Below are 11,462 nucleotides of genomic sequence, written 5' to 3'. Positions count from 1 at the left end.
AGCTCCGTGGCGTTCTGCTGACAGCGTGGTTATTCGAGCGCCGTCACTGCAGTGCTTTTACGGTGATGATGATGATGGTGATTATTGGCGTGTTTGGCTCTCGATCAGCTTCCCCCCCTGAGCGCGGGAGGGGTGTGTGTGTGTGTGTGTGTGTGTTTCTGCACGGCGCTACCTCTGCCCGCTTTCCGCGGGAGCATCCCGCCGCTCCGCACTTGTAATTTGTGCTTCAGACAGAGGCAGCGTGCGTTTTCCTAGTATCAAGGTCAGTTTATCGTAACTGCTGAGGAAAATACCATATGGCTCGGGCTGGCTTTTCTTAGCGAATCTAATTAAGTAGGAGCGGGTGTTGTGCTGGGGTTTGTGTTACGTTTTAGGCGAACGTAGCCAAATTAGATCGCAGAATGCCTTAGAGTGTGTGTGCGTCCCTTCTCCAGCCTGCTTGCAGGGATGTTAACCGTATCTAGCAATCCGTTTTGATAAACGGTGGGTTTTGCGTTGTACCTACCATTTTAGTATTTCCTACATTTCTGAAAATGTGGGTAGCTCTTTTGCTATGGAGCCTGGACTTTGTTAGAATCGGCACAGCAAGGATTTTAGCGATAAAGGCTTTTACTCGTTCCTCTGATAACCCTTTTTTGGAAGGCTAGAGAGGGAAAGGAGGGAAAGTTTAGTTCTGCATTACCAGACGTTCTTTGGACTTCAAGGGACCTGCCATCAAGCTGGACCGGTTTTTATAGTTGCTTATTAATGGTGATAGCGGTTCCCTGTGAACTGCATTGAGACTGCTGACTGTCCCTGCAGTTAAGTGCCAAACAGTAATGTTGCTGCTTACTTCTAGCTTGAGAAAGTGAACAAAGCTGTGTAAAAAGCAGAAGGTGCTGTATCTTCTACGTAATCCCTCAGGCTGCTGCTTTACCCATTATTACTCAGGGACCGGATTGTTTCAGAGCATATTTATACTGATGCATTATGCCCAAGTGTCCAAAAACGTATTTGGCGACTCTGTAGCCTTCCTGTGAAATTTGTCAGATAACTTAGTGCAATGCATGTAGCAGTTACAAACAGGAGAATATGATTTTCAGCAGCTGTGGTACATAACTGCTAGTGAGGCCTCCCAGAAGTCAATTCCAACCCAGTAGCCCCCACTGGGATGAGAGATACTTGAAGAAGAGCACTGTCCCCGGGGGACGGGACTTGTGTCTTGAACCTGCTGCCGATTCAAGTGACACAACGCTGTCCTTTCGGACAGGCTAATGCTTTTTAACAGATTGTCTTCATCTGAACCAGTGCTGTCTAGGAATGATACAAGATCAAGAAAGCTGCGTTAAAGCTTTTGTTTATTTTCCTGAGTTGGTTTCCTGCTTCCACCCTAACCTGATGAATATAGCTGAGTGTGCTACAACTGATTTCTAAACCAGGCTTTTGTATTATATAGGGTGTACCGAAGTCTATTAACACAGTAGGAATTCACCTTTCTCAATAGTTGCAGTAAACAGAACACTCAAAGAGCTTGTACTTGAACAAAGGAAAAAAAAATCACTAAACTATGCACAGGTGATGCTGAAGAAAAGCTGTATATACCAAATGTGCTATTGTTCATAAACAGTATATCTGTATGAAAATGTGACTCCTTTGTATTGCTGCCAATGTTAATATGCCCTATTGTTATCAGACTGGCAACTGCTGTTTGGCAGTGTAAACCACCTTGTCTTGCCCTTGAAAAGTTGGTCAAGTTGAAAGAAACTAGTTGAATATAGTTCCGTGAAAACCATAAGCACAATTTTTGAGAAAACACATTCGTTTGATTGAGCGGACTCATCCAGCCTTCCTGTGGAATGCTATATTCACCTTCCTTTTGGATCCAGTCTTAGAATTAATAGAGGCTTCTGGCTTACCTGTGAACCACTGACAGCCAGAAAACAAACCAGCCCCAAGTTTCTTATATTCAGAGATTTGTAACAGCTTACTTTCAAAAGAAGCTTAAGGACTTAAGGGAAGAGGAAGATAACAGCTATGTTTCAATGTGGAGCGAAGCACACCGTACTGTTGCTCAAATTACCAAAGAAACTTGGCCTTTATCTATGGCATAAGCAGGGAATTTTGTAGAAGCGCTAAATACAGTGTCATTTGATAAGATTTCAAGCCACGGTCTAGTTTTATGTATCTCTTCTTTGTGAGATTGGACAAAGATGCCTATCTCCAACCTTATCTGAATTTACAGAAACCAAAGAGGAAAGCCCCTTTTATGTGGCTGGCACACTAGTAAGATCTGTCGTTCTTAAGGTAAAGACTAGTGATTATGATCTGCTTGCTATTTAACTTTCAGCTGAAATGTGTTTTCCTCTTTTTTTTTTTTTTTTTGTACAAGCTTATAGAAAAAATGCTATGCTGCATTTTTTTAAATGGCATTTTCAGAAAATAAACATCATGTTCAACATTCTATGTCCTGAAAATAAGTAAATAAACCACACTATAGTGGAAAGCAGTTCATGAATCACCTAGCAGCTTTAGTGTAGATGAACAGAGTAGTAGGACTGCAGTGGTTTGACTGGTTGAAAGCTAGTACAGGCATTATTGCAATAATGACAAATTTTTAGATCTTATGGATGCTATTCTGGGAAAAGGAACACCTTAAATTTCCAAGCCAATACGCATTAAATTTCAACAGCAGAGCAATTTTTTTAAAATTCTTTTTTTTTTTAAAGAATGTTATACTAACAAAACCCATTATCTTGCAAATTTTTACTGACCCATTAGTCCCTGAGCTGGATAAAGAAAACAAGACCCCTTGTTACTTTCTATTACCTACATGCTTCATTTACCTATTGATCAACTGATGATCATAAAAGAAAATTAATATTGGTGTTTGGCATTCATATTATTGCAGTTATTACTATCTACTGGTTGTTTTAAGATATAAAGCATTACCATAGGAAATTAATTTTGCATTTTTCAAGGCAAAGTACTCCTCCAGATAAAAGATCACCTCTTGAAGTGGAGGAGTTAACTACTGTGGAGATTAATCTTGAGGATGAGACACTTTCGATGGCATTGTCTCAAGTTGACTCATGGTAATCAATTAAGTCTTCCTGAGTTTTGCTGGCGCTGGCTGGCAGGCGGGAAGGGAAGTCTAGCCTGTCCTACTGCTGAAGACCCAAGCTCCAGTTCTGCTGTGCAGCATTTCCAAAAATCTTCTCTTTCTGGACTGTTCCTTGCAACATATGCTGCTGATTGATGGAGAAGAATAAACGGATAAGTGACTTAATGCAGCCATAGTTTATGGATTGAGTCTGTTTAAAGGGTGCAGAGTAATTTACTGTAGAAAATGAGATGTAGTCTCTTCTTGTGATAGCAATCTGACGTGTGGAGCCTCAATCAAAGGCTATTAAAGTCCATGGCATTCCCATTGGCTTTAATGAGTCTTGAAGCCGGGCAACAGCCTGAAATCTTTGGGTTTCTTTAATAACAAAACAGTCCCTTCCCCAACACTCTCCTCTGTGCAGAATAATATGTGTCTCTGCTTTCTGTTCTTGGAGGAAGACAGTGCATTATCTGTTGTTTTCCTTCTGGAAAGGAAAAAAAGCAAAACATGTTTACAACTTGAGGAGTAAATTTTCTGTTCTGCTCTTGTGATGAGGAGTTTTATTTCTTCTGAAACTAATAAGAGAAGAGCTTTGCTTATTACGCATTACTTCTGATACACAAGGTCACTTTAATGTGGTTTTCTTCTGTCCCTTTTGGGCTGTATGAACAGGATGTTGTGTCACAGGGCAATCCAAATAGAAAAGTGCTGGTTTGTGTCATTATCATTAATTACTATGGCATGGATGTTCAGCATATGATTTAAAGTGCTGTTGACAGAGATGCAGTTAACACTGTCCTGAAATACCTCGACTTGCAGAGTGTACCTATTTTCCTAACTGTTGTTAATCTTGCAAGAGGTTGATTTCTTTTTTTCCCTTTAAGAGAACTGATCCGTCTGCCCCTCAGTGGTCATCCCCAGGCGTCCTTGGTGTGCCTTTCTGGAAGTTATCTCAATGCTTGCATTTAGCTGCCATAAGTGCTTTGTTGTTTGTTTGACAGACTGTGAGTTGGATTTACGTTAAACCATAGTGTGTGAATTGGAGCAACAACATGTTTTAAAAACAATTGAAGGGAGCTGTGGGGAGGATTCTAAAAGGTATAACCTGGTGATGTTGGTTTTTACAGTCTCAGTTGGGCTTGATCTAAAAGGCAGTGACAAAGATTGTCCATATGTTAATCACTGCAAGCATAAGTTGTGGGTCGAGTCCTAAATGAGAAGAAAAGAGTTCTTCTCTAGAGGAAGATCAGCTTGATTATTCCACCCTCCACACTTCTCTTCTAATGTTTAATGGTGAGGCTTCAGATTCCTGCTTCAAGGTAGTATCACAGGTCAAAAAGAGGGGAATCAGTGGATGAATACTGTGGACTTGGGTTCCGCACATGATTAAGTGAACTGCACCTCCTCCATGGAAATATGTCATCTGTGTAGTTGTAGTAGGTGAAGAATACCTAAGATGGTGCTTTCAGCTGTGGGTGTCAGTGTTGTATCAAGGCCTAGAGGCCTAATATAATGGATACTAGAAATCTAAAATTTGGGAGACGCTAATGCAGAGGACTTGAAACAGAAATTTTCTTGGTAAAGCTGATGTTCTTCATGGAGGCTCATCAAAGGAGCATGCTATTTCAGTGTACTGGTAATGCTACTTCGGTCTTCAAGAGTGGACCCTGATAAAGGCAACTGCTCAAAAAAAGAAGTTAATAAGGTACAGAGGAGTCCTAGCTAGTTCCTGAAGGTGGTGGCTTAACTTGATTAAGTCAATTAAATAATAGTTTCTGTGGGACTCAAAAAGGTGTCTGTGCTGGCTGGCTGACTCCCTGAACCTGTAAGAGCATGAACTGCTTTGGTTCCCTAATTTAAACTAAAGGAGCTGTGAGGCTGTTCCAGTTTACATCCAAATACGAGTGAACCAGCAGTCAAAACCTGACAGTGAAGTTGGCCTTTGAACTCCAGAAAGTGCCTGACTTTGTCTTGTGCTTGAATGTAAATGTTCCTTGTTTGTATAAACTTGGGATCCAGCACTTCAGGTTTGTGTTTGTTGGCCAGGGCTCAGATAATCTCCATGTTGTGCAGTGTCAATATAAAAAAAAAAGTAGCCAAGCCCGGGTCCAAAGCAGAGCCTCTTCTAAGTACAGTGTAGAGTAGGTCCCAGTGTCAACAAACTAATCCATTAACTGAGTTTGGTTTTCAGAGGCTTTCTACAGCTCTGACTTGATTTCTACAGCTCTGACTTGATTTCTACAGCTCTGGCTCTATTTTACTCTTGGTTTATGTCACTTAACAAATGCTTATCTAAACAATTCAAAGAAAACCTGCTTCTGAAACCCTTTTTTCCATGCATGGGGCATAAGTTGTGTGTCAACCAACTACAGTTTATCACTGAGTCTCAGTGAAAAGGGACATCTGGCTTTACAGATGTCACTCTTCACAATTGTATCTCTTATAATTCTTGCTTGTTCTAGCATGAATTAGGGTTAGAAGCACTTTGCAGTTGTGAGAGTGAATGCGGAAGGCATAGTCTTATGAAATTATTTTGTTTTTTTTTTTTTATCTTGTTCATTTACTTGCTAATCTGTAAAATTCAGTAATTTGCAGTGGGGGTTCCTGTCAGTGGTTTGAATTAACAGTGATTTACTGTATTAAATTTGTTTTCACATCTGGCAGCACTAGAGAATACTGCCTCATTGTGGCAACTGCTGTTGGAAGCATTTTCTTACCTCTAATAATAGGATTTCTGTCTCTGTTCTAGTCCTGCAGAAAGATTCTCTCAGTCAAAGGTTAGTTCTTGGATCAAACTTAAGGAGATGCTATGAGTGATATTTAGTAAGAGGGATGCAAGATATCAATTAGTGCAACATATTTTGTGGGGAGAAAAATCCATTTTGTTGTGTAGGATAGTTTGAGTATGCCTGTGGTGTGTTTGCATATTGGTTGGATGTTATACTACAGATGTTTTGGTAGCAGTCAAGCAATCTACTTGTTTACTTCTGTGGTTTTCATGGGTTGATGACAATATGGCTTTCATCTCATCAAGTTATGATGAGATCCTTAATTTATCGTAATACTTTTGCCTGTATTATTAAAATGCAAAATTAAATTTATATGCAGGTGTAGAATGTGCAGCACTTCCAGAGCTGTTTGAGGTTTTACAGAAGCTTCACCTCTTTTCTCAGCATTTTCTTCCCCAGAATAAAGATATGAATAACTTGGATGAGAAGCCTTACCACCACTTTACACAGCAGTGATGCTTTGGCATCTTGAACTTGCAAGGGTTATCTCTGTGGACCTGTATTTTCTGGGTTAATTTGTTGAATTTTATCTGTAGGATGCTCCTTTATGTTCTTACAAATAGTGACTGCTGTGGTACTGGGGAAGGCATTTAACTTTAAAATGCATACCTGTCACATGCTGCTCCACAGCTAATATGGTAGTGGATCTTCTGTATCATTCAGTTTCTTCAGGCCATACAAGAAAACAGGATGTTAGGATCTGCACAGGAATATCCTGAGTAGTGTTCTTCTCTGTCCTCTCCTGCAAGGAGGGAGATAAATATTTGAGCCTTCCCAGGCATTGAACCTGAGCCTTTTTCTGGGTGCATGCAGTAGACTGTTAGATGAAGTGAGTGCTCCCTTCTCTGTCAGCCTCTTAAAATGAAATAGAAACTCCCATTGATTCTTTGAAGGAACAGAGAAGGATTTGCTGTTTCTTTCATCTCCCTTCAATCTGTGTAGCTCATTCCAGGGCCATTGATTGTGAAATGCTGAGACAGACAGGTGTCTTGGGAGAAGGATGTGGCATGTGCAGTGCACGCAGGTGGGTGAATGTGTTTTTGCAGTCCTTACTCTTGAGCCTAATGCTGAGGAGAGAGGTAGGAATACAAATGAGCTTTTTGTTTAGTATTTTCTTCATGCTGGCTCAAGCTTAGAAAGTACGGTGTGTAGACTGATTTGCCAGGTTGTTCTTGTTTGGTTTTTGGTGGGGAGGTGGAAGAAGGGACATAACTCGTTCAGTGGCTGCTCTTCTCTCTGTGCAGGGAGCCTGGGTACAGAGCAGTAAGCTCTGAGCCCTGCTTTGCAAGTCAAAGCATCCAAAGGGAAGCCCTTGCAGTCTCGTGCTTACAGACGTGCAAAGTTCTGATTGCGTTTGGCTCTTTGGGATCGGTTACATGCCCTGAGTACGCATGCTGGCTTTTTCCCTGACCTGTGATGATTCGCCTTGGGGTTGTTTACAGTCTGTTGCAGTAATGAGCTGTATTTCATGCTTTAGATTGAAGGCACATGGAAAAGAGGCCAATCATCCAAGATACAATTGCGTGTCAGCACGTTACCACTCCGATTTTGTCTTTTCCTCCAAGCTGCCTTCCTCGTTTCGGGAAGAATAACAGTCTCACACAGTCAGAATACTGTCAGACCCATCATCTCGACTACTCATTCTTCCATAAGACAGTTGCTACTAAATAGAGAAAATAGAGCTGAACATGATTTGCCTAAATTCAGTATAAACAATGGAAGATGAGACTGAAGTAAAATGTGAGTGTACAGTAACTACAAAGCTAATGGCAGTGAAATACGTGCTAACAGTGTATGCCAGATGACCTATGATCTTTAGCAGCTGTAGGGCCAAATTCTGGATAAGTCTACCCTCTAGGAGTTCACTGTTACAAGCGGGATGGTTATTCTGGTCAATGGATTTGGCTTTTAGATCACATTTTGAATTCCCACTGGGATTTATACTTTTGTATCAGTTGTAGGCCTGTTATATAGGTATAAAATGGTCATGATTTATTATTAAGGTTATCTTTTTAATATGACTTTTCTTAATCTGTCAAAAGTAGATGACAGAAATTAAGTCCTCCAGTATAATCTTCAGTCTTTTCTGTAAAAATAACTTTTTTTGCTATTGAAATAAAATTGCTTCTCTTTTTTTAGAAACAGTTTAATATGCTGTGTTCTGCCTCTGGGAGAGTGCCATCCTTAGGTGAGAGATGTCATTCTTTTTTAAATAAAACATGACTTTGGTGGAGCTTTTCTACTTCTGCTGTTTCATATTCAGTACTTAAAATAATGTAAAATATAGAAACAAGAAGACTGTGAAACCCCTATTTATTTCCTAAATAGATCAAAATCTAAAACCACACAGTACTAACCTTTGACCTTTAGATTTACAATTTCCCCCATTATAGTATGTCCTGGCACTCTTCTAGACAAGAAATACACATGGTTACTGTAATACCTTGCATTAATAAGAAACACTTCTCCCAGAAAGAACCAAATGGGCTTCATGGTTCTTTTAAAAACCTGCTGTTTCACCCCCCACACTCCCCAGTGAAACAAACCTAGCTTTGCTCAGGAACTTGAAAGCTGTTTGGTTTTCTGGAAAAAAAACTCATATAAAATTAGTACAAGACTGAAAGGAAGATAATTTTCTGCTTTGCTTACAGACCAGGAAATATGTGCAGTAAATCTCAGTTAAAATCAGTGAGGGTGCAAAGAATGATATCCTCTTTGAGATCTTTGTCTTGCATCTCATTTAAAATGTGGCACACCAGATACAAGTCTGTGTGTTGAAATCAGTTGGACTGTGCTTGATTTTTCATCCGAAGAGGTGGCTTTGTATTTCTGATGAGTGTATTTTCCCACTTGTTATTTTGGGACATCAGTTTATTTCCAGTCGAAAGGGAAGAATATCCACAATGTTGTTTATTGCAGCTTCTAGACTTACTTGAAGTTTAAAAAAGATTAAGAAATTTGTGAATGATGTTAATTATACCTCATTTTAGACTTGATGATGTGCTAGCTGTAGTAGAAAGGACTTTGGACAGTAATGTTCTCAAATGTTGTCTTTTGGCTAAAGTCTGTCTTGTTCAAGTGTGTTGACATAAAACACAAGAATCTCCTTTATGCTTTCAACACTCGGACCTTATTTTTATCTCCAGATAAGGTGTGTGGCTATATAATTTATAGGTGATACACATTGTGACATTTACATTAAAAATTTAATATAATGACTTTGTGCTGGCAATGTGATTGCTTCTTTTGCATATTCAATAAACAAAACTTTTTTAAAAATATGAGGTGTGGTCAAGGGCCTCTGTTGTAGACAAGCACTTGTCTTCCTTTTTGGCTTAGAAAGATGGCTATCATCTTGTACGATTTAAAAGGGCAAAATGTTCACCAATAAGATTATACAAAGAATTTCTTAAGGTACTAATTTCTTAAGACTTCTGCAGAAGCTGGTCAAATGCCAGATTATAATGACAACACAGATCGAGCAGTATTGTTTAGGTCCTGACAGACTGCTGAAGTAAAGATGAGTTGGTTGGTAACAGAATTGAAGGTATAATTACTAGCAGTTTTTTTCTTCTTGATTTTTCTACCTGGAAAACAGTAGAAGTGGTAGAGTAGCAGAACAGAATAGAAAAGATCTGGTGTTTAGTTTGGTGACTCTAAAGCTGAGAGCATATGAAGGAAAAGTATTCTATATGAAGTATTTCAGTTGCAAATAGCTGGGTTGAAGGAGTTTGTGGTATTGTCTCCTCAAGTATCACATTTCATTAATGCACAGGAGCAGTATTTTAAAGAAAAAATGATACTGTGTTGTGGAAAAAGGTGATATCTTGATTAAAAATTTCGCTCAGAAATGGAAAAAATGGTAGGATATTCTTGTTTGCGGTGCAAGGGTACTGGAAGGATCTCTTCCAGATACACACTCTGTAGCCCCCAACCAAGCCTTCTCTTCTCCAGGCTGAGCAGTCCTAGTGCTTCCAGCATCTCCTCTTGTGATAGATGCTCCAGTACCTTAATCACCTTTGTGGCCTTGAGCTGGACTTGCTCCACTAACTCCATATCTTTCTTGTACTGGGGAGCCCAAACTGGATGCAGCACTCTAGGTGCTGATTTCTTCGCTACAGCATTAAACTGTCTATGTTGTATAATACTCAGTTTGATTATTTGGATAATTAACTGTATGTGTCTCCTCTTCGTCAAGCAGAGAATCTGTGTTAAAATTGGTACTTAAAAAAAAAAATTGCAGGCTTTCTCCCCACCCTCCTATAACGCTGATCTGCTGAGGCTGCAAGTGCAAACAGCTTATCTGTCATATGAGTGACTAGGAAATACACTACTTGCCCTCATTTTTTGTGTTAATGCTCTTGTCTGTTTTAAAATTCAGAAGAATTGCTTGCAGTTCTCGAAAAACATTTCATTTGCTTGTTCTGTGGTTGTTTTGGTGGGTTTGGGGTTTTTTGTTGGCTTCCCCCCCCAGGTTAAATTCAGGAAGTGTTTTTGATGTGGAAGTTTTAATTAGATTTTAAAACAGACTGTAAGAAGTACTAAGATTAGAGTATTACTTGAACAATACCCATTCATGTACTGTAAGCCTAGGCTTTCCTGTTAGTGTGTTAATTTGTTGATCAAAAGTTTTCTAGGGAATGATATTATTCCTTTTAATGTATCTGAAAGCTTAAATTTTGTATTCAGTTTGAGATTTAGCAAAGAAGTATTGCTCATGAAGACAAACATCTGAACAGCCTCATGTAAGTTATTTCAGTGGAGGCCAGAAGTTATTTTAGGCTGAGAAACTACTTTGTTGTCTTTTTTTTTTAAAGTGTAGTTTGTTACGCTTCCTCTAGAGGATTTGCCATTGTGTATTTCCAAAATGAGTAATCCGGATCTACTGAAAAAAGACATTCGAGCATTGTTTATAAATATTTATAAACTGCTGTGATACTCCCAGATCAGAATTAATTTAGTAATGTGATGAAAAATTATTTCCTGGGAAAAAACACATGAGTTCCTTAGAGGTTAATGTAATATTCAAATGCAGACTAAGAGTCTTATAGGTAAATAAACCACATTAAAATCAAAAGTTAAAGTTGCTGGTGATTCCAAAGTATATTTATACTTGAAATTGTCTTTGCTGACCCCAAAATGTCAGAGGTAATGGGGCTGTCCACTTACCCCCAGATTTAGGGGTTAATTTCCCCCTTCTAATATACACTCACAATTGGCAGTGGCGGCTGAATCAGAGGGATAATTTTCTTTACTGATGGACCACAGTTTGTATGTGTGAAAGAATAGTATTAATTTTGACAAAGTTTCCAAAAATATTTTGATGAAGACCTGAAGGGAGAACTTATTATGACAGTGTTAATGACAATTAACTTGATGCTCAAGAACAACTGGAATGGCATCTTTGATCTCCTTGTATCTTTATCGTCTTGTCTCAGACAACTGTAGCCCTACCATGGAGGTGTTTCTACTGGCTCCAGCAATTGCTTAAAATAGTTTCATTTCCTTTTATTTTATATCCTGTGTTTCTCATGTAAAGTGTACGGGTATGAAGAAAGTTAATTGGAAAAGTCCTGCTTACTTCCTTGTGG

Source organism: Egretta garzetta, unplaced genomic scaffold (assembly GCF_000687185.1).
Source record: "Egretta garzetta isolate BGI_Z169 unplaced genomic scaffold, ASM68718v1 scaffold403, whole genome shotgun sequence".
NCBI lineage: Eukaryota > Metazoa > Chordata > Aves > Pelecaniformes > Ardeidae > Egretta > Egretta garzetta.
Note: the sequence above shows the minus strand (reverse complement) of the source record.